At 45.1% G+C, this 24,217-nt stretch overlaps 1 protein-coding gene across 2 annotated transcripts in view; it reads left to right on the forward strand.

Annotated features, from left to right (window-relative positions):
* The first annotated feature begins 3,479 nt into the window (after positions 1-3,479).
* OSBPL1A (oxysterol binding protein like 1A) overlaps positions 3,480-24,217 on the forward strand; it is a 1,951,189-nt gene continuing 1,930,451 nt past the window's right edge. The window contains exon 1 of one of the 2 annotated variants that reach the window (XM_085605749.1): positions 3,480-3,597. The gene's annotated coding sequence lies outside the window, so the exon portion shown is untranslated. Of the gene's footprint in view, positions 3,598-4,340; positions 4,360-24,217 lie in introns of those variants that run through there. The other variant, XM_085605748.1, reaches the window with a different exon arrangement.

Here is a 24,217-nt window from a genome sequence, read left to right on the forward strand (position 1 = left end):
ATTATGTTATTGATTAGGACAGTCACTAAACCAGATCCGATCGACCTGATATTGATGCAGGGTGTTTAGGTGTTTTCTTTCCACAGGTTTATTGCTGGTAGAGTATTTGAGCGTATGTTAGTGAAATGGGCCCTAGCGTATGATGAATGTATGTGCGTGTAACTGTGTGATTACTCTATCCGTGGTAGTGGGCATATTTTAGATACCCTGATCTCTATCAGTGCGATGCAGAAATGTATAGTGTGTAATGCGTAGACAGCTGCAAGATGATACTTATTCTGTCTCTGTACAACAGTAGGTCCACTGCTTGTCTGTTATTTCCTGCCCCATAGCTGTCTCCCATTTTCCCTTTGCAGTGCACTGTGCCAGGGTCCTATTAACATATATGCTATGATATAATGAAGACATGTGCAGCTGTTTCGGACTGTAATATCATATGTAGTGGGGTTAATGTTTGCGGTTCTTGCGGTTATGTAGGCGTGTATTCTTTAATACCTTGCCTCAGTCTGATATATAAGAAGGTGTCCATAGAAGAGGGCGCCAGTTTTCCCCCTGGTTTCTCCTGCGATGGGCTGAAGATTGGAAGGGGCTCCTTCTGCGACCGGTATCACAGTCCTTAGGAAGCCCCTCGTATTCCTCCAATCCAAGTAAGGGCAGCTGGCGATAGATAAGTAACAGCACGGCGGGCAACAGACACCGGCTGGTCAGTGACAGTGGGCCCCGGGGGCACGCGCGCTTCACAAAACCACAGAGCGGCAACCAGTCGGGTACCAGGGGGCAAAAAACCAAGTAGATAGGTGGTATAGATATGTCTCTCGGGCCTTGCAGCTGGGTGGAGGCGGTCCCATCGCAGGGTACGCACAGGTGAAAACGGTGTGCTTCTCAAGGTTCTCATGACCAATACGTTTTGTGGTAGCACACCAAGCTGATTGTTTAAGGTCACCCTGGGCCGCATTTACACAGCCCAGTAGGAGCACTTCAGCTGGGGGGAGCCAGGCCCATTTAGAGGCACGCCGGGGGGGAAAAGCGGGGCTCCCTAAGGTTCCCATGACCTAGGCGGTGCGTGGTATCGCCTGCATCAAATGTTAGGCACCATAGTACAGACAGTGCGCCCTGTGTGAATTAGACAGATTCTCCATGCGGGTATGCCTAGGGGGCTCCCCAGGTGGAGCTGAGCGGGCGAAATTCCTTGCAGGGATAAGGGTTGCAGGGCAAGTGCAGGAGGGCAGTTTGACTCATTGTCACAGTACGCTTAATTATGGACATTCCTGTGCGCCTTCATTTGGCAAGCACAGGGACTGTTCAAAGGAAGTTTTTCTCCTTGCCAGAATAGCCATAGTAGGCAGGCAGGTCGGAAGTAGTCACCTAGCAAGTGGGCAGCTGTCCCATAGATGGGCACGCTGGTGTTCAGACGCACTCGGCGCTAGTAGGACGGCAGCTAAGGGAGATCAGCAAATAGAAGGGGCTTTGTGAGCCTGGGTGCCGGCTTCGCCCCCGCCCAGACGTGGCTCGGGGCTGAGGCAACTGAAGCAGGGGAACTTTCCCTCATGGGGGTGAATAGTTCTTGGCACAACTTCCCAGGCCTATCGGATCTTTTGTTTCATCAGACACTATCTGACCCAGGCTAGCGTCAAGGGCTTTGGGATATAGATGTGGCCATCTATAACCAGAGGGATGGTTCCCTTTCACCTAAATTGCTGGAAGCTCTACACAGGAGAGGTTGCAGGTAAGACTATAGCGGTTTTGGTGGGGTGCTCTGGCGGCGACGGTGGCCGCCTCCAGAGCTGTGGCGGAGTTACAGGGCGATCTGTAAGCAGGCCGGTACAAAGGGTACCTCTGCGCGGCACCATAGGGGGTGCCAGAGCAAAATCCGAGCAGCCTCATGGGAGGGTCCTGGAAGCCGTGTCGGCGCCCTGCTAGTCCTTCGGGCGGTTGTGGGCCTGAACAACCGGGGGTTTGCTATGCGACGCTCCGCCCCGGGAAGGGGCGTGAGTAGAAGTTACTAACGGTCACATGATCCTGTAAAAGAATCACTTGGACGGCAGCAAAGGCGGGGTTTGCCCCAGTGCTGCCCGGCTCATCAGGCAGGCAGTTGGTTGCCTGCCCTTGGATCGCCCGTAAGATAACCCACCTATTACATAACTGTGTATGTAATAAACCTGCAGCATTTTGTACCCAATCAAACAGTTTGTGTGTGTGTTATTATTGGGTAATGTATTTTGTTGGAGGGGGACTGAGGGGTGCCAATGGCGATACTATGCCACTGACCGCGGCCCCCACATGGGGCCACTAGAGCGGTCGGCGCCCTAGTGTCGCCTGGGCACCGGTCACCCCTCCCCGCCCCCCCCCCCTTCCAGGGGGCAGGGACTCCGGCTGGTGCCCCCCTCCTCTTTCCTGCCCGGAAGTGACGCGAGGGGCGTCACTTCCGGGGCTACTTTGTGCGAGGGGGGAGGTTATATAGCCATCCCCCACCATGCTGGCGACCTCTTGTTCGCCTCGCACGCCGCATCCCTCTCTACCGCTTACCTGGCATGGTGATGGCAGGTGGGGGTGAGAATATTGTAATGTTTCCTTTTTTCGTTGCAGGCGGAGTTACAGGGCGATCTGGAAGCAGGCGCGGCACCATAGGGGGTGCCAGTGCCAAATCCGAGGAGCCTCATGGGAGGGTCCTGGAAGCCGTGTCGGCGGCCCGCTAGTCCTTCGGGCGGTTGTGGGCCTGAACAACCGGGCATTTGCTATGCGATGCTCCGCCCCGGGAAGGGGTGTGAGTAGAAGTTACCAACGGTCACGTGATCCTGTAAGACAATCACTTGACGGCAGCAAAGGCGGGGTTCGCCCCAGTGCTGTCCGGCTCATCAGGCGGGCAGGTGGCCCAGTTGGTTACCTGCCCTTGGATCGCCCGTAAAATAACCCACCTATTACATAACGGTGTATGTAATAAACCTGCAGCATTTTGTACCCAATCAAACAGTTTGTGTGTGTGTTATTATTGGGTAATGTATTTTGTTGGAGGGGGGACTGAGGGGTGAAAAATTTCGATACTATGCAAATTAAACCCAGGCATAATCGATTTAATAATGCTCGTTAGCAAACAGAATGGCTGTCTGTGCAGGGGTGTAATGACCTGACATTGGAAGGAGTGACAAAGTAGAGAGGGAAACTGACCGTCAGATTTAGAAGCAGAGATAACTGGAAGTTGTAACAGAGGGTGACACGACAAATACTGTCCAAACGGTTCGTTGTAAAATGTGGGAAGGCTTCACCAGACTCCTGTGCTTCGCTTTCGAAAGTCAGTGTACACAAGAAGCAGACATGACAGCAGTGTCACATGCTTTACACAGGATGCGGCAGGCTACGGTTCTACTGCCGACTGCCAATGTTTCTCGCCTATCTCTGTTCATCTAGGTTGCTGCGCGTGATGGGCGTGGCCACTGTTTGTTTTCGTGCCTAAGGGCCGCCTCTTCCTGCCAGTGGGAGCAGCTGCGGGCCTTGGAGCGGCAGGTGACTGTGATCCCCGCCCCTCTCAGCTCTCCTCCCTCCTTGGCGTTCTCGGCTGTTGCTGGGTCCAGCTCCACGTTGCTACGTCTTCCAAGACTGGTAGGATCAGTGTGCGCTGACTGGAAGCATCATTTTACATTGAAGCTGTCACCCTGTGGTTGCTGTTCTGCTATTTACGTCGTGGCAATCGTGATACCTTCTAGCTTGCTATACTTTGCCTTGTGATGGTAGTTTGACCGCGCGAATAAAGTGAAGTGCATTCGTTCTCCGTAAATTACGGCAGGCGTCTGTCATAGTGCCCAGGAGAGCATTATTAAGTAGCTGTTTTTATTATCCTTTATGGGGTCGGGAGAAGCAGCCCTACTCTTAGTTGGCAGTTGTTGTGATTAAACGACGATATACATGCCTAGTGAGCAGCTGCTTGAGACGGGATGGACCCCTGTCCCCTGCTCACAGCACTCTGAAGCGCTACAAGGCTCAGTCAGTGAATAAATAGTTGGTGACTGCATTTGAGCTTGCGCTACGTATTCCAGCCACCGCCATACTCGAGGTTGTGGAGAGTTTGTGCTTGCGGTTTATATTTGATGTGGTTGCACCCCTCACAGTTTTAACATTGCTCCAGCGGCAGTGACCAGTAGCGGACTTTTTTTTTCTTCTTTTGCCTTTCACGCGGACTGTTAAATTTTCCCATGTGACGGCAATTATTCAATACACTGGTGCTTGTTACTCGCAGTGAGATAACTCTCGAGGGTGGGCAGGGACGAAAAGGATTTGGTTTTAAACTTTTAGAGTACTGCCCCTGAGGAAACAGTGGGCGCGTTGTTGTTCCCAAGATACAGTTTCTCAGTTGGGTATCACGAGGTATTTATTTTGTTAATCTGCAACCGTTTACACCGACTTCTTTATTTTTTTTTATTTCCGACAGCATGGGCGCACACTCGTACAGTTTACCTGAAGCTGTCTGACAAGTGCATAACTGATGAAGGATAGTGGGAGGAATGTAGGAGTCCACCACAAACTTCTTTTTTCCAATTCTCATATAGTCGTTCTTTTTTTAATACTGAAACAAAAAAAAATCTAATTTGGAAAGCAATTGTCACCGCTAGTACGAACAGCTATTCGTCTACTTTAACATTTATGAAACAGTAGAGTACAGACCACTTTACAAAGAATGATGACAATTTATTCCCAAAGGATTATTTCTACTTTCGGAATAAATTTACCCGTTGTTTTGGAATTAACAAATAATTCCAGGAGCACTCCCACAAGTTGCAACTTTCAGATCTTCCATAGCAAACGAATATGTGTAAACTGTGAACATTAAGAAATTTATCAAGCTTACATTTCGAAATGGCAAAAATGTAACACAAATGCACTTGCTATTTTTTTTGTCCCTGCACAGTTAAAAACCTCCCTCCCCCACGTTCAATCCTCTGCCCCTGCACGTTCCCCACTTTTGTGGACATCTCTGTGTGCATTTCGGTGAAAATCAGCTTCCTTGAATAACAGTTTATTTTGAATGTGTAAATGATCTTCTGCTACGTGAGTGCACAGATATAGCTTGGTGAGCCAGGGCCATTATACATTACAAGTTTCAGAAGTCCACATGAGCAAGATTGGAGAGATTCATTTTGACCTAGGTGAAACCTACAGAACTCTCAAATACCAGCAACTGTGAGATTTGAGGATTGGGGGCAAAAGTTTTTAGGTTTAACCAAACTACTATGATTCCTGGGTGAAAGCGGGACAGGTGAGACCACTGGGCTAGCCGAGAGTGAGACTATACTGAAAGGATTGATGGAGGTTTACCCGATGGCAGAGTTATAGTAATTTCCTTTCAGAGCACAGTGTTTGCCTTCTAGAAGTCTTACTGTGCTAAATTCCAACATTCTTATACCGGTACGTTGAATGTAGAATTATTTCTCCTGAGTGCTATTGCTAGGGAACAAGATATTTCCTCTGTTGATTCCGAAAGCTTTTAGTAGTGTGACTGGAAGGTCATTTCTATTGGGGTTTGCTTGCAGAGCAAGATCAATCCGTCAATAAGCCTGGCTAATGCATGCAAATGCAGGATTGCGCAAAGACTGATGTGCTATTGTCTGTGCGACTGGCCTCTTTATATGCCTACCTTGTATGTCTATTGTTTTTTTTTTTTTCCTACTCCAAACTTTGAATGCTGCTGCTCTTGCATTTCCTAATCCTGCTATGTGGGTGCGGTGTATTATTTTTTGTTTGGTTTGTTTCTCTTTTTTTTCAATATTTACTCATATTGTCAAGTTTTTCTACAACTTTAAATAAACGAAATTGCATAATTCTCTGCTCTTAAACAACAATTAATGATAGACTAGTAGAAATAAAAAACATAATGAAAGAAATATTTCCCAGAAACGTGTAGCGGGTGAGGTATACCTTTACCCTGGGCTTTTGGGAACATACAAAGGCCTCCAGTGCCAACACCTTACAGGCTTTCTGGCAGAGGGCTGTAAATATCCAGGGCACAATAATTATTTGGCATGGTTGGCTAATTTAGGGGGCAAGGAAATGCATATTTTGCAAATAACTCCAAATTATGCCACACATGATGCCATTTTATCAATACTGCCCTTTCTTTACGTAGTAAAAAAGATTTAATGAAACATGCATTGGTACACTCGGCAGCGTAGCCAACATGTTATATACTTTTTGGAATTAAATGTGTTGGTCATTTATTTGGAGGATCACCGATGTGTTCCAAAGCTTGACTTCAGTTTCGTGTTGGTAACACACACTTCTACTACTTAAGAAAGAGGCCAGCCGATCGGTATAGTACAATTTGACTGGTGTTACTCCCTTTAAGAGACACTTTAGGGCTGAAGATATGGGACCTTTAAAAAGAGATGTCAGATACTTGAGATTCCTCTAAAGTATGAGTGTTTGAATAACCTTTAGAAACCGATTTTTATTAATATCTTCCAATATTGTTGCAGATGGTAGATAAGTATAAGTATAAAAATGCTTGTTAAGCGCTCGAATGCCGAGGCGTCTTGGCGCTGGTGTGTGTAAGTGAGGCATAATTATGGACTGATAGCTACTCGAGGTTGAACAGCCGAGATTTCAGAGCTTTCCTGAAGGAAGAAAGATTCGGCTGGAGTCGCAGGGCCACCGGTAATTTGTTCCACAGTTGGACTGCACAACTAGAAAATGAGCGGCCGCCCCATCTGACCCGTCTATATCTAGGGGTGCAGATCAGGCCAAGATTGGCCGATCGTAGGTCTCGCGGTGGGGTATAGAGCCTGAACCTATCCTGACAGTCCACAGAGCCACCACCGTATCGTGCCTTGTGCACCAAGCAGAGTGCCTTAAACTCGATTCTCTGCTGAACAGGGAGCCAATGTAATGACCTTCTTCCCTTAGAGGTGGGGTGGCCCTTGGGAAGCTTTAGAATAACACGAACTGCAGCATTCTGCAGTGATTGAATTTTACTGACCTGGTGCTTATCAATGCCCAGGAATATCGCATTGCAGTAATCTAATCTGGACATGAAGAGGGTGGCCATCACCGTCTTCTGAAGTGCCCGGGGAATGAAGGGGAAGATTTTGCGCAGGGTCTTAAGTAGGAAAAAGCAATCTGAGGTTAGGCTGTTCACCTGAGCTGACACGTTCAGTTTGTCTTCAAAAATAACCTCAAGATACCTGACCTTTCTTACTGGTGACGGACACTCTCCCGCCTCTAGTGGCCACCACAGATTGCTCCACATTGGTGATCCGTTCCCAAATTCAATTACTTCTGTTTTCTCCGTATTGATCTTCAGGAAACTCAGGCTCATCCACTCCATAACATCCTTCAAACAAGCATGGAATCTTGCCGCTGTTAACTCCGGCATGTCGGAGACAGATATCACCAATTGCGAGTCGTCCACGTACGACACGAAGGTGAAGCCATGTTTCCTCGCCACTCTGGTCAGCAGCCTCACATAAACATTAAAGAGTGTTGGGGACAGAGATGAACCTTGTGGAACACCGCAGGGCAGATTAAAATTGTCCGATTGTAGGCCGTCCCAATTCAGACTTTGTTTCCTGTTGTCTAGAAACGAAGAGAGGAGGGCTAGAGCCAGCTCCCTAATCCCTATCTCCTGTAGTCGCCACACCAACACCGTATGGTTAACGGTGTCGAATGCGCCGACAGATCAAGGAGAACAAGGTTTGCCCTCCCTCCCCCATCGACTACAGACCGAATCCCCTCAGCTGCGGCGATTAGGGCAGACTCAGTGGAGTGTTTTGGACGAAAGCCATGCTGGGATGGATCAAGCAGGCTATTGCTATCCAGATATTCAGTTAAGGTTATATTAATTGATTTTTCAATGACATTAGCTACTAATGGCAGACCTGAGATTGGTTGATAGTTTTTGAATTCAGTGGGCTCCAGAGTGGCTTTCTTAAGGATTGGCCTGACACTTTTCAGGCTGTAGGGTAAATCCCAGATGCCAGGACTTGATTAATCAGAGAGGTAAGAGTTTGACTAATCCTCTCCGCCGCCAGATGCATAATTGCCGGGGGCAAGGATCAAAGGCTGAGCCAGATTTGATAGATTTTAAAATATCTATTACCACCTCTTCAGATAGAGGGTCAAAACTGGTTAAGCTGCATAACACTATCTCCTCACCCCGGAGGGGTTGATGTGTACCTGATAAAGAATTTAAATTTGATGAGTTGGCCAGGTCATCGTATATTGTTTGCACCTTGTTGTGGAAGAAGACCGCCAGCTGATTACAGAAGAGCTGGTCGGGTTTAAACAGGCTACCCTGCTGGGGTTTGGCCAGAAAAGACACAGATTTAAACAGTTCTTTAGCAGATTTCCCAGCATCCTGGATTTTCAGAATGAAATTAGCACTCTTAGTGGCCAGAATGGCCTCTTTGTATTTATTCAAGGCCCTGTTGTAGGCGTCTTTACTAGTCCTACTATAATCCACTCTCCAGAGACGCTCATACCTGCTACATTCAACTTTTAGTTGTTTGAGCTCCGGGCCATCCATGATGCCCCCGAAGGGCGCCTGTTGAGTGTGGCGGTATGCTCGGGAGCGACACAGTTGACCGCTCCTTGGATCCATTCGTTAAACTGAGCTGCAGCCACCTCATTGTTCTTGTCTAGAGTTGGAGGGAAGTGATTCATAGCGGCCGTTAGGCCATCACTTGTTATCTTATTCCATCGCCGAAACATCACCTTAATGGGTTTATGAAGAGGACACCTCCCAATTGGCCTAGCCCTGACCTAAAAAAACACCGCTTTGTGGTCGGTCCAGGGAAGTGCCTCTACCCAGCCCAGAGAAATGCCGGGATGGTTGAAAATAATCCATCTCAGATATGGGCCCCTTTATGCGTGGGATCAGATACTAGCTGATGCAAGCCGTGCGCTTCAATAAGGTCTAGAAGTCTGCCCGTATCGGCATTCGTGCCCAGCTCCAAATGATAATTGAAGTCGCCTAATAATGTAAAAAATTCGGAGTCAGTACAGGATTCCATATAAGACATAAGGGCCGGTGGAAAAAACGGCTCTAGGGCCAGGCGGCCGATAAACCAGTAGGCCATGAAATAGAATCACATCCTTAAGCCTAACACAGAATTGCATCGCTTCGGACTGGAGGTCAGCCACTGCTTCCGCCTGGATCTTCAGGCCATCCTTATAAATGATGGCTATGCCGCCACCTCTGCTGCCTTGTCTATCTTGGTTCAGTAGTGCGTAGCCTGATGGCAGAGCCACGTTCCAATCAGGAATTGAGGTTGCATCCGTCCAGGTCTCAGTTAAGAAAACCATGTCAGGATTGTGTGCATTCAAGAGCATTTCCAACTCATGTTTGTGTTTCACGACCGAACGTGTGTTCAGGAGAATGCACAAAAGCCTGTTTGCTGAAGTGACCTCTGGCCTTATCGCCGGTCCTTGATCATCGCAGGTGAGGGGAATAACATGTGGCTGGGAATCCTCTCCGTTTCCCTTTTCAGTATGGCAGGCTATCCTTGCCCTTCCTCCCGCTACTCTTATCAGCGTTCCCATCCATTAGATGGTGACAGTGTGTGCAGAAAAACATTCCCCTCTCACCATCAAAATTGAACATGGCGCAGTCCCTGCAGCGCTCCCCCCGGAGTTTCAGCAGCATCTCTCTTGAATAGCTTAAGGGCCCAACACGACCAGGGGTCCTGGCCAAGGGCACACTCTGGGCGCAGACGGACGTGACTTTGGTGCGCCGCTGCGCGCTCGCGCCAGCGTGGCTTCTCAAGGAGTTTGAAGGGGAAGAGCTAGAACGCTAACCCAGTGGAGGCGGGCCCGCTCGCACGGACGGGCATCGCAAGTTTAGCGTTTACGAAATCTTTACACAGGAGAGAGTGTCTAAGGTAACATTAAAAACATCACATTTCATAAAAGCAAAACACAATTAAAAATAGCACAGTGGACACACTCGCAGCCCGAGTTACAGCCTTTCAGCAGCACTCAAGCCCCAGCTTTACACACTTTAGATAATGTGGCAAATGAGGCAAATTCATATGCACCTGGGGAAACGCTGTGACATCACATATTTCCAGTGCTCTGTTGCTTACCTGGTGCGGGAAGAGATAATGAAAGAAGAATTTTGACAAGAAGGGAATGGGAGGTTGTTAAAGGTAAAGGAAGAGAATAGAGTAGATGGAAATTAAACATGTATACCAACGAGGTCAGGAAACCTCAAACGATGGAAAAAGGAGAGAGCGATATAAGAATTGAGCTGGCCATTGAGACAAAATGAGTGTTGGAGGAACGACGGAACCAACAAGGACCGATGTGAGAGAAAGCAATGGAAGTACAGGGACTGGAGCTGAGTTTTGGAGAAGGAGGTGAAAAAAGGTAGTCAAAGGCATGGAATTAAAAGGAACATCGGAAGAGATGGAGATGAGACAGAAAGGTGAAAGAAAAACAGACTGGGCAAACAATTAAAGTGTGATAGTGAGCAGTAAGGAGGAGTGTGAATGTAGTATTTGTTTTTGAAGGGCATGCCTTTGTCAAATTCAAAATATATTATGCACAATGTATGTCACTCAAGGTATTTGTCTTATACAAGTAGTTCCTAGGGGCCAGATGTACGGACCATTGGCAATTGCAACCCGCAAATTGGGCCTAATTGAGAGTCGCAATTTGGGAGTCGCAATTACCAATGTACAACAGAGTCTGAGGCACTGTGTGCAATTCCCAATGGGGTTGCAAATTGCATGCCTCATGCATATTAATGAGGCTGTCGCAACTTGCTACCCTATTGGGAATGGCTGGCACTCCCAGGGATGGTGGCTGCTGGGGTCAGCAGACCTCCATGTCCGGGACTGCTTTTAAATCAGTTTTTTTTTTTTAAATGCAGCCCGTTTTCTTTAAAGGAAAACGGGAGGCATTTAAAATAAATAAATGAAACCTATTTTTTGCATTTTTTTAAGGGCAGGTAGTGGTTCCTGGGATCACTGCCTGCTCTGAAAAAATGTTGGCGCACCCATTCACAAAGGGGAAGGGGTCCCCTGAGGACCCCTTCATGTTTGCGATTGGTTTACCACCCTCTTGAAGACGGTGGAAAATTGTGAGTGTTTTGCAACTGCAATTGCAGTCAAAAAACATTCTTACATAGGGTTCAGACACGCTATTAGGAAAGGCTGCCCTTGGAAAGCCCCTTCCTAATAGCCAGTCACTAACCCTATTTTGCAAGTTGCTATTTAATTAGCGACTCGCAAAATAGGGTTAGTACATGGGCCATAGGATTTTGCATGCTCAAACAGGTCTAAAACTCGTTTGCGCATGCAAAAAACTGTCGTACATCTAGCCCAACAGCTCTTTCTCCCTGTGAGGTTCTTACATTGACAGATGCAAGTGGTAGATACTTCTACTGTTACTCATGATTGGACTTGAAGAAACAAATCTGTCTTAACCAGACTCCATGTTGCACTGATCTTATTGGAGCCCTTGCAGCCTGTTAGCACATTGATTTAGTTTGTGGCAGTGCACTGTCACTAGGCATTCACACATATTTAATGAAAATAGTACAGAACATATTTCACCCAGCTCTAATGCAAGTTAGCTGGCTACCGCTGGAAAACATATTACATTTGTGTGTGTTGCTGATAAAGCACTGTAAACCTACTGTGCCAATTTCTTGCAGTTCATAATATAGCCATATGCTCAAACACAAAAATAGGCCTGACTCGATTACATCTCTCAAAATTGAGGTAAGATGAGCTGTAGGAAGAGCAATCCTTATTTATGGTTGGCCATAGATCACTTAAGTTGTATTTCGTCTAGATCTCATGTCAGCTCAACATCTTTCACCTTAATCCATTTGGCTTGTTTGGTTGAGCCCCCTTCAGGCAGTGGCCTGTCCATCATGTTATGAAATAATCCACTGTGTTTTGCTGACGTTCACATTGGCTCACAGAGTAGTCCATATGAAACACGGCAGCTCCCTACTCCCCAAGAGGGAATACGGGAGGGGAGCCACAGCAGTGTGCTGTGCCTACCACCTCCTCAAGCAAATACTTGCTCTTTCATCACAAAGTGCAAAGCATGACAAGCGGAAATACATGTAAACACAAAACCCTGTTTTCTGTCCATAAATTATTTTAATTGATCCTCTAGGGATACCTGGGAGTTTAGGGGAGTTTCGTCTACAACCAGCAGTTGGGATAATGTGAACTTTTGTATGTGGTAAAATAGTGCAGGTGGTGTGGGGTGCTTTTAAGAAGAAAATGAGTATGTAGATTATCACTCTGGTACACACAGGACCCTTACTGTATGCTATATTGACTCCACGTTTGGCTACATAGTGTGGTAAATAATTTAATTACCGGGACCGAATTTGATACAGAAACATAATAAAATAGCTCAGTAAATAAGAGGCAGAATCCGTGATATTAGAGGTTCGGAATGGGCTTTATTCCAATGGTCGATTATAATCGGTTGCTCCAGGTTCCATCACCACGAAGGTTCAGGAAGTGAAGTACATACGTTATTGACAATCAATTACTTTTATACAATAAGCATTACAGTGAAGCAAATACAAGAGGCGTAACAATTGATAGTGGAGATAATATATTCATATGTGGCAAAGATAGGCGTAACTGGGTATGTTTAAAGAACGTCATCAGATGTGATGTCATAAGAGGGTGGTTACATGAAAGAATTTCGCAATGTCATCAGAAATACTTGGCAGAAATGCGCGCGCAGCAGCATGACGTGTGATTGATGTGCAGCTAGGGGGTGAAGGGGACTTGACATTTAGCTCTACATGTGGCGACAAATGTCTGGAGGGTCAAGTCAACCTAATCCCAAATCATATCTAACATCCTATGTTTAAAGAACTATGTTATCCAAAAAAGAGACCTTCTTGGAGTAGAATCTTATTCTATACTGACTATACTGACTGTTAGTGCGTGTACAAGCGTCTAAGTGTCTACACTAGATGCGAGGGCAGGAATCTTCCATGGTAACAGGGCTATGAATTACTTGCATAAAGACAGAGAAGCCGGGCCTTTGCTCGGTAGCTGGCAGAATGTTTACTTAAGCTACTAGACAGGAATGCATTGGGCAGGGAGCGGAGCAGATAATTTCCGAAGGTGAAATACAGTTCTTGGCAGGCAGCAAGCTGATGTCAGGCATCGTGAGCCGCGCAGAGGATGAGACAAAGTTCATGGTCACAGATGCAGGCTCGGACTGGAGCTTCAGAGACAGAAAGCAAGAAAAGCTTGATGGCAGAATCAGAGCCTACTTGTCTGGACTGTAAAATGGCATAAGTGAACCATATAAAGGCGGTGGCCTTTCGTATTTAGGAATGAAATATCCGGCCCATTCATGGCGGATCTGAAAGAGGACATGTTAACGGTGGACGCACATGTATTTGCGTCTTCATAACTGGAACTGGAGGGAACATACATGTACTTGTAACATGCACATAGAACCGTTGGGGTCCAAGATAGGGGACATAACTGACCAGAAAAATCCATATTTCCACATTCCCTCCTTGTCCCCTACTTGCCCGTCAAGAGATATCAATCTTCATTAATCCATTGATCTGTTCATATAGCATCATTTGTTCTTCTTTCTTTTTCCGGGATCTTGAATGAAAATCTTGATGTGGAATGCACGATGTGGCACACAGACCACAAATCGCTGGTCCACATTGCAGGCATAAGCAGCAACTGAATAGTATGAGAAGGCCAATACCTAGGAAGGATAGAACTCTCCATCCCCAGGCTGATAACACGCTCCAAAACCAACCGGACCAAGTCCAGGTGCCTGGATTCTGGTGTATCTGGCTTACAATCTTATGAAGGCGCGTTATAGCTTTATATACAGATGGCGAATTTTCTGGTATGAAAATGCAACAGCTTGATCCGATGACCCTACAAGCTCCGCCCCTATCGGCCAGGATGACGTCAAGGACAAGACGATTTTGAAGCACAACAATCCGCATAGCAGACTGTTCTTCTGTTAAATTGCCTAAGGCGGAAATAGTTTCGTTCACTACTGCTTCAAGGGTTCTAGTCAATCTACGTATCAGCTTACTATTAGTAACGGTACCTATATAGGGAAAGAGACCTTTATTGAAATCTGTGTATTTTTCCCATGCTGTTTCAGTGTAGTCGACTATTGGGAGATCTCTCCTTTCTCTATTGTGTACTAAATGAGTATTTCTGTGATAATCAGGAGGAGCTAGAAAAACAGGTGGCAAAAGGAATCCAATGTAGCAAGTACCATCCCAATCTAGAGGCAAACGTACATATGCCGTCTGACCACATAAAAAATAGGAATGGCGGGAAGCTCTAAATGTCGACCTGCCTTGATCACTGAATTCTATTACAGTGGTGCATCTACTATGGCCCATATGTATGGAACCATTCTTTTTTACACATAATTCACCTTTTACTGGAAATACTGACATGGCGGGCAAACTTGGATTAGCTTCGGATTCGACATTCAAGATCAGGAGATTGAGCGTAAAGTTACCTAATCCATATACTTCATTTTCTAGATCAGTTCCTGTTCTTTTGGGAAGTCCCTCCTTGTTGGGGTGGCAGACCTTAAGTAAAACTAAGTTCAGATTTCCCCATACCCCATTGTCTTGATAAACCGCAGAGTTCGAATCTTGGGAATTAATTAAACTAAGCCATGCTCCACAGGAGCCGTTGTGTGTGAACGGGTATGGAAAAAGAGGTAGAATTCCTTTATAGTTCTGATAGGGAGGGAGTCGGCCACATATCCAACAATTCGTAGCATTGCTAACCTGATGGGAATGATGTAACATATTAATAAAAGTGTTATTGCGCAGCGCAAATCTGTATGACAATTCATGCGGGGGTAGTTCACTAAAAGAATGTTCAGCAGTAATATTATAAGCATGTCTAGAAATAGGATCATATAGGTGCAACAATATACTTGCAGTAATTATTAAAAGACTAAGGAAAAACGAAATTAATAACGTCACTGTACAATGACTACGCAGTGATTTACAGTACGCCTGTCGTTTCAGCATTTTTCGGGTGTATTCTCTATTCAGGTCCAAGGGATACATGTCAGAGACAATTCAACCGCTTCACCTCGGAGAGGACTTAAACAATCAAATTGCTTGACTGATTGGATCTGAGCTTTAGTTTATAATGTTCGGCATTACTTTTTTCTACAAAAGGAAGTTTTGAGTCAATGGGTGAAGACACACAAGGTGTAGTTTTTATATCTGATGGTAGTCCATAAAATTTCTTGATATGACTTGAATGAATCCAGCCTTTCCTGCCTTCGATCTTCATGGCTGTCCTCGTCGTTAATAACACGAGCTGAGGCGACCTCCACCTAGGATCCAGCTGAGTCTTTCGATCGAAGTTTCTCACCAAAACGAGATCCCCCCGGAATTACGTCATGGGGTTTCACTTCAGTGTTGTTAGGAAAAGCTGCAGCTACCTGTGAACGACAAGATTGTAGTGCAGACATCAAGGAAGCCAAGTAATCTGTCAGCATATTACAGTCAATATCAGTTATTTTACGTGGTATAGGCGTCCCCCACATATTTGGTGGTCTGCCAAAGATCACCTCATACGGGGATAGCCCTGTTCGAGAGTGTGCTACCATTCTCATGTAAAAGAGTGCAACTGGTAATGCTACTACCCAGTCGACACCTTTCTCCCTGCATATTTTGGACAATCTGATTTTCAAAGTTTGATTATGTCGTTCCACGAGACCTGCTGCCTCGGGGTGTCGGACACAATGAAACTTCCACTGATATCCTAGCAAAAGTGAAACGTGTTTCATTAATTCGGATGAGAACGGCTGGCCGTTATCTGAGTAGACAGCACGTGGTAAACCGTATCGTGGGAAGAATTCTCGAACTAACTGTTTGGCAGTAGTCGGGGCAGTGTAATCTGAAACCGGGTATGCCTCCGTCCAACGGGAAAGAGCACAAACCACTACGAGAACATATTTGAATCCTCGACATCGTTCCATCTGGATATAATCCATCTGGAGAATTTCAAAAGGGTGATCAGGAGGCTGAAATCCACCCTGCTCTACGGGAATACTTTTTCCTGGGTTGAACTGACAACATATCATACAGGTACGAACTTTTTGTTTCGCTGCTGCTCGTAAATGCTTGTTGAACCAAATATGTTGAATGCTGTCTAGCATAGCTTTCTCTCCTAGATGCGCTGGACTATGGACAGTGTTAATAATGACTTGGACCATTGAATCAGGAAGGAACCACACAGATTTTTCCTTCGTCATCCATCCTTGATCCGTTTGGATCCCTCCTAATTCAGTCCATTTCCTTATTTCGTCTGGAGTAGCATGTGTCTGTATGTCAATTACATCAAGAGCGGGATCCTTAACCATCATACAATGTGTTGGTGTCTGGACTATTGTCTTTGTCATGTCGGATGTTTGAGTTTGATCAGTCTGTTTAGCTGTTCTGTCAGCTAGATCATTGCCTTGAGAAATGATATCAGTAATTTTCGTATGAGCTTTACATTTCATAATCGATATTGCAATGGGCAAATGTATTGCATCTAGTAAGGCATGAATGAGGGGTCCGTGCTGAATGTGGGCACCGTGAGAAGTTAAATAACCTCTCTCTCGCCACAGCACGCCGAAGTCATGTACAACTCCGAATGCATAACGTGAATCAGTGTATATGTTGACTTTTTTATTTGTGGCTTGAATACAGGCCTGTGTCAGAGCGACGAGCTCTGCTGCTTGAGCGGACAAGGTATTTATACACTTGGTTTCAATAATTTCAGTGTCTGTGGTGACTGCGTAAGCGGCCACTAACTCTCCTGTATTTGTTCTCATACATGAACCATCTACATACAACGTCAGGTCTGGATCTGACAATGGAACATCTGTCAAGTCTTGTCTGGGTTTCGTCGTGATTGTAATAACATCAATACAATCGTGGGCTAATGGGTCTGTTCCATTTATAGGTAAAAGTGTGGCAGGATTCAATGTGTTACAACGTCTGATTTCTATATGTGGCTGAAACAATGTTAGTTCATACCCTGTAAGTCGTGCTATAGTCAAGTGTTGTGTTTGCGTTCGATTCACAAGAACCTCTACGGCGTGTGGTACTTGTACTGTCAATGGATGTCCTAACACTATGGCATCGCTTTGTCTGATTGCTAAAGCTGTCGCTGCCACTGATTTCAGGCACGCAGGCAGAGCCTGAGCTACGAGATCTAATGTACTAGAAAAATAAGCACACGGTTTGTGTGATCCTGCTTGTTCCTGTGTGAGTACTGACAAGGCAGTACCTTCTCGTTCTGTAACAAAGAGTGTAAAATGTTTTCTGTAACATGGTGTTGCTAAAACAGGTGCTTGACATAAAGCTTTCTTTAGGCTTTCAAAAGCTAGTGTGTGTTCCCGAGTCCAAGGGAGAACAGTCGATGTGGCTGCCTCCTGTGTTGTTAATTGAATGAGTGGTTTTGCTAGAAATGCATACTGAGGGATCCACTGTCTACAATATGAAGTGAGGCCTATGAAAGCCCGCACCTCCTTTTGTGTCTTGGGTATTGGCATATTAGCTATTAACTGAATACGATCTGGTGTAAGCTGCCTTCCCTCCTTGGACAGCGAGTGACCAAGGTAAATAACTCGCTGGACACAGAATTGCAGCTTAGAAGGGGACACCTTGTGCCCCTTTTCGGCTAGAAATTGTAAAACCGTCAGTGATGCTTTTTCACATTCAGGTTCGCTTCGAGCGGTGATCAGCAGATCATCGACATATTGAAGCAAAGCAGTGTTAACTGGCATGTGGATACTGTCGAGTTCTCGTTTCAGTGCTTGGCTATAGATGCTGGGGCTTTCTGTAAATCCTTGAGGTGCGCGTGTGAATTTAAAGCTACGTCCATTTAAACTAAATCCGAACAAATATTGGCTTTCCGGATCTATTGGGACGCTGAAAAAGGCATTCTTGAGATCAATTACAGTAAAGAATGTTGCTTCGGAATCAATAGCTGTCAGTAATGAAGAGATGTCTGGAACTACGGGGTATTGTGGTACAATACATTTATTTAATTCGCGCAGATCAATTACCAATCGATATACTGGGGGAGCCTTCGGATCAGTTCGTTTAAGAATCGGAATTATCGGTGAATTACATACATTGGAGTCGGTCTCCACAACCACTCCTTGGCCGATAAGTTCGTCAATGATTTGCAGTAAAGCCATTACAGCATCTGGGGGTAACTTGTATTGTCGCATTCGTGGTAGTACCACTCCTGCCTTTAGTGTGACTCGATAGGGTGTAATGTTCATGCAACCAACATCTGTAGGGCCTTGTGCCCATAAATGTGTGGGTAAAGTCTGCAGTCGGGAATCCATATCTCGAGACACATAATGACCTTTGAAATCACGTAAAAACAATCTTACTCCTTCCGGAGAACAACATATTATAGCTCCTAGAGCTTTCAGTGTTTTTATTCCTAACAAGTTTTCTGGACATGATTTAGTAAGCAATAAATCTGTAGTTCTGGTCAAGGGTCCTATCGTAAGTGGAAGAGGCTGTGATACTTCATTAACAATAGGTTTTCCTGAAAAACCAAGGGAAATATTCTGTGAGCCTGAGAGGGGTGCCCCTGGAACTTCACTACGTTTTATGGTTGTTCGACTTGCCCCTGTATCGAGTAAAAATTTTCTATCTTGGCCTAATAATTCACTATGTACATAAGGTCCTTCTTGGTCTACAGGGACCTCGATAAGGGGTAAGTCAACTTCCCTCTCTAGGCTGGTTCATGCGTATCGTTGATAATCAGGATAGTCATACTGTGCGGTCTGGTACAGCTGTCGTGTCGTGGTTTGTGTGGCAGCAGCTGGCAATGCTGGTGCGGCTGGCACAAACTGTATAGACTGTTGTGGAGCTGGCATGGCCTGTGCATGCTGCGGTGCTCCTTGTTCATTCTGATCCTGTCTGGGTGGCCGTGGTCTTTCTTTTGTATTACCTATAGCGATATTATGTTTTAAAACTGGACAATCGTGTACGTAATGACCTGGCCTTTTACAGTAATTGCATGTCCCTTTTACAGGTCCTGTCGAATCACCGGAATGTGTCGTACCCTTTTTATGTCCTTCAGCTGGAACTGTCTGAGAGACTAGCATTTTCATCTTTGTGTCTTTCATGCGTCTTTGCTCATGTTCTTGTTCCTCTCTAATCCTATTGTAATGGTACTGTAACATTTGTAACATTTGTGATGGCGTATTACCTTGCCATGTACTCTCGAATTTTAATATTCTATTCTTCACTTGGGGCAAAGAATTTTCAACTAATTTTGTCACAAACAGATGTGGGTATGACTCGCTACTTGCTTTTATACCACTATTTATACCAAAACATTTTTCGAATCGGGCATAGAAATCGCTAGTGTCTTCATCTTGCTTTTGTTTACAGGCTGAGATTGCACCCCAGTCTTCCTTTTTCGTAGTTAATAAACGTGGCAGTACCTGTACTAGTAAACCTGGCAGTGCTTTAGTTTTGTCCCCAAGCCCCGAACCCGGACCTCGGGCCTTTTCTTCATTTTCTAATGCTGCCCAATCTATCTTTTGGTCTCCTACCTCCCACTCTTTTTCCTTGAGTTTTTCATAAATGCCAGCAGGCATTAATACCTTTAATATTGTCATAATGTCGGGATAGGTATACTCTCCCATGAGTAACATATCTTTAATTTCTCGGTGGAAACCCGCTGGGTCTTTGTCATGACTGGGTACCACTTTCTTCATTTCTAACAATTCTATTTTCGATATGGGCGTATATACATATACACGTTTAAACTGATTATCCTCGCCCTTTATTGGGTGTACTTCTCGTAAGGGATTCTGTCTATCCATGTAATACATCGGTCTTTCCTTGATGGGCAATGAAACATGTTCTGGACATACAAAAAGAATGTACTGTTTTCTAGATTCTAGTATTTCCTTAATCAACTTAGTACCTGAACCTTTCCATTTACTCGTGAGTAATTCAGTCAATATATCAGGTAGGGGACCAGGATCTGAATGTTGGCTTTTATATAGTATAAGAAGTTGTTGAATCATATAAATCCCAGCTAAACGCTGTTCATCTGGGGTGAGGTTCAAAAATGTGTGTACTATTGTATCATCATCATACTTTCCGGGACTGTCAACCCAATGAACGGCTGACCTGGCTAATTCTTGTTCATCCATAGAATCGAGAAAATGATAACCCCTTCGTTCTCGCAGTAATTTGTCAGCGGCTTGGAACGAATGCTCGGGGGATCTCATATTTATTATAGGTGTTTGGAAATTCCTGTTATTATCTGGACATATCGGACGTATCGGGTCAGTGAAATATCTAGTACTATTACAAGATCTTCCTCTACCTACATAGGCTATGGTTTCTGACTGTCCTGTGGACGGTCCTGATCCTTCTTCCTCCTCGTTTTGTTCAAACTGGTCTACCGTTAATCTTTCTTCGTGTAGGCGTTCTATTTCTTTACGGATCTTTCTGCACATGGCTATTATACATTTTTGCCTATCATGTCTCCCTTCTGATATATTCTGGCTCCATCTGGTAAGAGTTTGCATTATTTCCGGATCTACCCCCGGTCGGTCTTGATTTCTGATTACGCAATTTATGAGGAAACGTAACAGTTCCCCCTGTATCTCCACTTTCTGGTATTCCATAGCTCTGTTAATACATTCAGAGTCTCGCCCTGTTTGGACATAATGATATATATTATCTAGATGCATAGTCATTCCTGGTAACTTCCCTAAATACACCGCGGCTCGTCTGATACGTAATGATGCCAGGATCATTTCGTCCTCTTTGCCGGGCACAGGGTCATATCTACAATCTACTAGAAGTTCCTTAAGCGTGCGGGCATTTATGAGTTTGGGGGTACGTGGATGTGCTGACTCTTGAAAGGTAAGTTTATTTATTCTGGGTGGCGTGGAAAAAATATTGGTAGCACCTCCGGTAGCCCCGTCTGGAGTATCGGGCGTGAAAGGATTCGTAGAACGCGATACAGCAACTATAGGTGTGGACGACACAGCTATAGAAGTTTGTGTAGGAACAGATGTGGAAACAGATGTGCTTGCCGGAACTTGTGTCAGAACTTGATGCTGTAAGGGTACAGGTACAGGATCTTGGCGTTGAACCTCCCCGGCCAACGGTCTATGTGGGGCGGGGTTAGCATACTCGGGAGCTGCGTCATCTAAATATGAGGAAAGAAAAACATCTTCTGCGGTTCTAGGATGCCCCTTAGGATGTACCTTTATTGGAAATAATGGGGGTGGCAAGTCTTTTGGCAAGTCTTTTGGTATCCCCGCAGTAGCCTTAGGTAATCCCTCGGCCAGAAGGGGATACATACCCTTCATAAGGGCATGTCTTTGTCTGTCTACTTGTTCTGATTTCACTCGTGTACCTTCTTCAATTAATAGATTTTCTTGAACTTTATTTGAATTCTCTTTACTCTTCTCTTCCTGTCTACGTGCTTTTTCTGTTCGTCTATACGATTCTTTACGCCATAATTCAATGGCATCTTTCTGTGATTGTCTAGCTTTCTTTTTCCATAATTCTTCCTCTACTTTCACGATGCACTCTGCATCCCAGGTCCCAGTTGCGGGCCACCTCTGACTTTCTGATAATTCCTTAGTGTAGTCTACCCATAAATTGAGAAATAATATGGCGTCTAGGCCATGTTTATGATACATGAAGTACCCTGGAGTGTCCCTAGGAGGAATGGGAACAGCCTCTTCGAGTACCCCTTTTCTAGTTGTGATCTGTCTTAGTTTCGAAAAGAGCGGCATATTGAGAACTGGTCTGCTACTTGATCTTGAACAAACTTAGTACAATAAAACACAATAATGAACAGTCATTCATACCACAATATGCAGGACGTATCCATACATTTAACATTTAACATTTAAAATGAGCAACGGTGATGATGACGATGATCTAAGAAAAACTTAATCACTACAACATAATACTCGACATTTAACTGAATTATTCTGAATTTATATACTTGATATACTAGATATACTGCTAAACAGTACAGATACACTGCTGAAACAGTGCAGACCGGATTTGTGTACCCAAACCCGTCTTGACCGGCACAACCTATGTGCACGTCAGAACGCCTCCCCAGTAATGGTACTCACCGGGTAGCTCGGAACGGAAGGCCTCGGAACCGATCTGAACTGAACTTGAACCGGACTGGACTCGACTTGAACACTTCGGAAACCGGACTTGACTTGGGACTTCGGAAACTGGTGGGCCTCTGTATACCTCGGATCTTGCTCTCTCTCAGCTAGGCTCTGGTCGGGATACTTCGCACTTCTCACCGCCTCGTCTGGGTGTTGATCGCAGCCTCAGTCGCCCCCGCTTGACCGGAGGGAGATACAGGAAATCCTGCTGGTACGCGTTGTTGTCCGTCCAGCTGTGGCAGGAGACCGGGCCTGCAACGCACCGCCGGCGCGTGAGATGAGAAAGAGTCCCTATTCGGGCGCCATTCATGTGGTAAATAATTTAATTACCGGGACCTAATTTGATACAGAAACATAATAAAATAGCTCAGTAAATAAGAGGCAGAATCCGTGATATTAGAGGTTCGGAATGGGCTTTATTCCAATGGTCGATTATAATCGGTTGCTCCAGGTTCCATCACCACGAAGGTTCAGGAAGTGAAGTACATACGTTATTGACAATCAATTACTTTTATACAATAAGCATTACAGTGAAGCAAATACAAGAGGCGTAACAATTGATAGTGGAGATAATATATTCATATGTGGCAAAGATAGGCGTAACTGGGTATGTTTAAAGAACGTCATCAGATGTGATGTCATAAGAGGGTGGTTACATGAAAGAATTTCGCAATGTCATCAGAAATACTTGGCAGAAATGCGCGCGCAGCAGCATGACGTGTGATTGACGTGCAGCTAGGGGGTGAAGGGGACTTGACATTTAGCTCTACATGTGGCGACAAATGTCTGGAGGGTCAAGTCAACCTAATCCCAAATCATATCTAACATCCTATGTTTAAAGAACTATGTTATCCAAAAAAGAGACCTTCTTGGAGTAGAATCTTATTCTATACTGACTATACTGACTGTTAGTGCGTGTACAAGCGTCTAAGTGTCTACACTAGATGCGAGGGCAGGAATCTTCCATGGTAACAGGGCTATGAATTACTTGCATAAAGACAGAGAAGCCGGGCCTTTGCTCGGTAGCTGGCAGAATGTTTACTTAAGCTACTAGACAGGAATGCATTGGGCAGGGAGCGGAGCAGATAATTTCCGAAGGTGAAATACAGTTCTTGGCAGGCAGCAAGCTGATGTCAGGCATCGTGAGCCGCGCAGAGGATGAGACAAAGTTCATGGTCACAGATGCAGGCTCGGACTGGAGCTTCAGAGACAGAAAGCAAGAAAAGCTTGATGGCAGAATCAGGGCCTACTTGTCTGGACTGTAAAATGGCATAAGTGAACCATATAAAGGCGGTGGCCTTTCGTATTTAGGAATGAAATATCCGGCCCATTCATGGCGGATCTGAAAGAGGACATGTTAACGGTGGACGCACATGTATTTGCGTCTTCATAACTGGAACTGGAGGGAACATACATGTACTTGTAACATGCACATAGAACCGTTGGGGTCCAAGATAGGGGACATAACTGACCAGAAAAATCCATATTTCCACAATAGACACAGAAATATCACCAGATGTAAGAGCAAACTACATGATGGAAAAAAAAGGCATACCCCTGGGGTGACGAGGTTTTCCCAACCTCTCAGAGAGATGGAATGGGCCCCGCCATGTGTGTACACAGATGAACTCAAAACTTCTTTCCAAGGGTTCATTTGAAACCTTTTTTAGTGCAGAATGAATGCAAACGTATTATTACAGCCATCAAAATATCATAGCTAATATAAATGCACAACATGTGAAAATTAAGGAAACAGTCAACATAGTAGGTTTTGAAGATTCCTAAATGTCCAGTCTTAGTATCAAGACTATGCCATTCTAATAGGCTTCTGTATTTAGATGTCATACCATATGCATATCGGTACTTCATTTACTTTACAATCCTCATCCTGTCTCCTAGGCAAGGCTGAAGTATATCTCTGTCGCCATGTTTTAATTTTTTTTTTTTAGAGCAGTACCTTGGTGCTTTGGACTGCTCGTCCTAGAATCTGAACCTCACTTTCTCTGCTATTGGACTGTGAATTATCTGTTTGTCACCATACCGT

The sequence above is a fragment of the Triturus cristatus genome, chromosome 5_1, assembly GCF_964204655.1.
Source record: "Triturus cristatus chromosome 5_1, aTriCri1.1, whole genome shotgun sequence".
Lineage (NCBI taxonomy): Eukaryota > Metazoa > Chordata > Amphibia > Caudata > Salamandridae > Triturus > Triturus cristatus.